The sequence below is a fragment of the Odocoileus virginianus genome, chromosome 25 (assembly GCF_023699985.2).
Source record: "Odocoileus virginianus isolate 20LAN1187 ecotype Illinois chromosome 25, Ovbor_1.2, whole genome shotgun sequence".
NCBI lineage: Eukaryota > Metazoa > Chordata > Mammalia > Artiodactyla > Cervidae > Odocoileus > Odocoileus virginianus.
Genome location: NC_069698.1, coordinates 36,831,444 through 36,836,146, shown reverse-complemented (window position 1 = coordinate 36,836,146; position 4,703 = coordinate 36,831,444). Strand labels below are relative to the sequence as shown.

The 4,703-nt window shown below is 36.0% G+C and overlaps 1 pseudogene; it reads left to right on the top strand.

Annotated features, from left to right (window-relative positions):
* Nucleotides 1–937: 937 nt before the first annotated feature.
* LOC110146642 (cleavage and polyadenylation specificity factor subunit 5 pseudogene) lies at nucleotides 938–1,622 on the top strand (annotated as a pseudogene).
* The last annotated feature ends 3,081 nt before the right edge of the window (nucleotides 1,623–4,703 follow it).

The following is a 4,703-nucleotide window of genomic DNA, read 5'->3' as shown; positions in this document are numbered from 1 at the left end:
GCCTTTCTTTGGAATTGGAATGAAAATTGACCTTTTCCAGTCCTGTGGCCACTGCTGAGTTTTCCAAATTTGCTGGCATATTGAGTGCAGCACTTTCACAGCATCATCTTTTAGGATTTGAAATAGCTCAACTGGAACTCCATCACCTCCACGAGCTTTGTTTGTAGTGATGCTTCCTAAAGCCCACTTGACTTCTCTTTTGAGGATGTTTGGCTCTAGCTGAGTGATCACACCTTCGTGATTACCTGGGTCATGAAGATTTTTCTTGTACAGTTCTTCTGTGTATTCTTGCCACCTCTTCTTAATATCTTCTGCTTTTGTTAGGTCCATAGCATATCTGCCCTTTATTGAGCCCATCTTTGCATGAAATTTTCCCTTGGTGTCTCCAATTTTCTTGAAATGATCTCTAGTCTTTCCCATTGTATTATTTTCCATCTAAACAACAAACAAAACAAAAAAATGCAAACCAATCATTAGCAGATATGATTACCACCTCACTCAGTCTTTCCTATCAGAGGAAAAGACAAACAAACAAACAAACAAAGCTTGACACAAATCTCACCCTATGGGAAGTTTATACAAACCACTGGACCAACCTTAGGAGGGAAGAAACCAAAAGGAAAAAGAATTCAACTTTGAAACCTAGGAAAAGGAGACCTAAATCAGAATAAGTCAAAAAGAAATAATGAAAAGGCAGAGAGATACTACACAAATTAAGGAACAAACTAGAGACACAGAAGTCCAAATAAATGTAGAGGAAAGAGGCTACTACCAGAAAATGAATTCAGAATAATGATAGTAAAGATTATCAAAACCTTGAAAACAAAATGGAGAAAATGCAAGAATCAATTAACAAAGACCTAGAAGAATTAAAGAATAAACATACACCTCCCTGCCTCCTGATTTCAGCTCACCACTAGTGCCCAAGTTCACTAGCATGTCCATGGTGCCACACGATCGCTCACAGACCGGCTGACCCTGGGGAGTCACCCATTCTGGCAACAAGTACATCCAGCAGACCAATCCTGTCACCATGGAGTGCACCACCAACCTGTATCCTCTTACCAATTCCACCTTTGGTACAAAAGAGCTCCTCTATGAGAAGGGCAGCTCTGTTGTAGCCAGATTTCGGTGCATGAGGGAGGAATTTGATAAAGTTGGTATGAGGAGAACTGTAGAAAGGGTTTTGATTGTCTATGAGCACCGGCTCCCCCTCTATGTTACTGCTACAGCTGGGAACAACTTTCTTCAAATTACCAGGTGGTGAGCTTAACCCAAGAGAAGATGAAGATGAAGAACTAAAATGCTTAATGACAGAGATATTGGGTCATCTAGATGGAGTCCTGGAAGACTAGGTCATCGATGACTGCATTGGCAACTAGTGGAGACCAGATTTTGAACCTCCACGGTATCCATATATTCCTGTACATATTACAAAAATCTAAAGAATATAAGAAGTTGTTTTTAGTTCAGCTTCAAGAGAAAGTCTTGTTTGTAGTCCCTAAAAATTACAAGCTGGTAGCTGCACCACTGTTTGAACTGTATGACGGTGCACCTGGATTTGAACCATCATTTCTAGTCTGCCCCAGCTTTTGAGAAGGCTCAGTTTTATATACAACTGAATTTTTGTACAGCAGAGAAGTAAGAGAAGAATCTCTGTGAGCACAGCTATACACAGTGTGGAATAAACATCCCTGAAGTGTTTTTTTGATGTTATCCCTTTCCCAGTCTGGAAATTACAACCTCATTTCTATTTTTTGAATAGTAAAGTTAATTTGAAAAGCTAGATTGTGCTGTAAACAAATGTGATATTGTTTAGCTTACTTCGGTTCTACTCAAATATTTTTTGTACAACATTAAAGAAAGTGGACTCCTTTCTGTTTATTTTTTAATTGTTTTTTTAATTTCACATTAAATTTGTAAAGTTTTTAAGAAAAACATCCACAGACAAAACACAATTACTGAAATTAAAATACTCTAGAAGGAATCAATAGCAGAATATCTGAAACAGAACAAATCTGAGCTGCAAGATAAAATGGTGGAAATAACTTCTGAAGAGCAGAATAATGTAAAAAGAATGAAAAGAAATGATAGTCTCAGAGACCACTAGGACAATATCAAAAGCACAAATATTCCAATTATAGAGGTCCCAGAAGAAGAAGAGAAAAAAGAAAGGGTATAACAAAAATTTTGATGAGATTATATTTGAAAATTTTCCCAACATGGAAAAGGAAATAATCAAGTCTGAGAGGCACAAAGAGTCCCATACAAGATAGACCCAAGGAGAAATCTGCCAAGACACATACTAATTAAACTAACAAAGACTAAACACAAAGAAAGAATATCAAAAGCAGCAAGGGAAAAGCAACAAGTAATATACAAGGGAAATCCCATATGTTTAACAGATGATCTTTCAGGAGAAACTCTGCAGGCCAGAAGGGGATGGAAGGATATATTTAAAGTATTGAAAGGAAAAACGCTACAACCAAGATTACAGTACCAGGCTAAGATCTCATTCAAAGTTGATAGAGAATTAAAAAGTTTTTCAGACAAGCAAAAGTTAAGAGAATTCAGTTCAGCCAAACCAGATTTACAACAAATGTTAAAGGGACTTACATAGGCAAGAAATACAAGAGAAGAAAAGAGATCTACAAAGTCAACCCCCCAAAATTAAGAAAATGGCAATAGGTACATATATATCAATAATGACTTAAATGTAAATGGGTTAAAAGTTCCAACCAAAAGACACAGATTGGCTGAATGGATTTAAAAAAAAAAAAAAACAAGACCCATATATATGTTGTCTACAAGAAACCCACTTAAGACAAAGTCACATATAGGCTGACAATGAGAGGGTGGAAAACTATATTCCATGCAAATGGGAAACAAAAGAAAGCTGGAGTAGTAATCCTCATATTAGAAAAAATAGATCTTAAAATTTAAAAAAAAATTATGAGAGATAAGGAAGGACACCATATAATAATCAAGGGATCAATCCAAGAGGGAGACATAATAATTGTAAATATCTGTGCACCCAACTTAGGTGTACATAAGACAAACACTAACAGATATAAAAGGAGAAGTTTACAGCAACACAATAGTAGTAGGAGATTTTAATATCCCCACTGACACCAGTGGACAGATCATCAAAATAGAAAACTAATAAGGAAACACAAGTGTTAAATGATACATTAGATGAGATTGTATCTCATTGATATCTTCAGGACATTCCAAATGCAAAAGAATACACTTTCTTCTCAAGTGTACTCAGAACATTTTCCAGGATAGACCACATCTTGGGTCCCAAATCAAACCTCAGGAAATTTAAGGAAATTTAAATTGTATTAAGTATTTTCTTGACCACAATGATATGAAACTAGATATCAATTACAAGGAGAAAAAAAAAACAACTGTAAGAAATACAATAATACGGAGATTAAACAACATGTTTCTAAATATCCAACAGGTTATTGAAAAAGTGAAAAGGGAAATCAAAAAGTTTCTAGAAAAGAATGACAATAAAAACATGACAACTCAAATGCTATGGAATGCCACCCCCTCCCCCAGAAAAAAAAGACTCAAAAGCTATGGAATACAGCAAAAGTAGTTCTAAAAGGGAAGTTTATAGGAAAACAATCCTACCTCAAGAGACAAGAAAAACATTGAATGGACAAACCTAACTTTACATGAAAAAAAAAAAAAAAAACTGGAAAAAGAAGGAAAAAAATCACAAAATTAATAGAAGGAAAGAAATCATAATCTGAGTAGAAATAAGTGAAAAAGAAATGAAACAAACAATAGTAAAGAATAATAAAACTTTTGTGGTGAAATGTTTGCTATTGTTTCTTTCCTTTCTTTTTTCACTAAAAGCTGGTTCTTTGAGAAGATAAACAAAATTCACAAACCTTTAACCAGACTCATCAAGAAAAAAGATAGAAGAATCAAATCAAGAAAATTAGAAATGAGAAAGGAGAGCTTACAAAAGACAATGCAGAAATGCAAATGAGTATGGAGTATAACAGACTGTTATGAATAACTATATGGCAATAAAATGGATAACATGGAGGAAACGGACAGATTCTTAGAAAGGTGTAATCTTCCAGGACTGAATCAGTAAGAAATAGAAATTATGAACAACTCATTTACAAGAACTGATATTGAAGCTGTGATAAAAAAACTTCCCCAAAAAATAAAAGTCCAGGACCAGATGGCTTCACAGGAGAATTTTATCAACATCTACAGAAGAGCTAAGGCCTATCCGTCTAGTTCAGTTCAGTTCAGTCACTCAGTCGTTTTCAACTTTTTGCGACCCCATGGACTGCAGCGTGCCAGGCCTCCTGCCTAGCACCAACTCCCAAAGTTTACTCAAACTCATGTCCATTGAGTTGGTGATGCCACCAAACCATCTCATCCTATGTCATATCCTTCCCCTCCTTCCCTCAATCATTCCCAGAATCAGGGTCTTTTAAAATAAGTCAGCTCTTCACATCAGGTGGCCAAAGTATTGGAGTCTCAGCTCCAAAATCAATCCTACCAATGAACACCCAGGGCTGATCTCCTTTAGGATGGACTGGTTGGATCTCCTTGCAGTCCAAAGGAATCACAAGAGTCCTCTCCAACATGACAGTTCAAAACCATCAATTTTTTGGCACTCAGCTTTCTTCACAGTCCAACTCTCACATCCATACATGACCCCTGGAAAA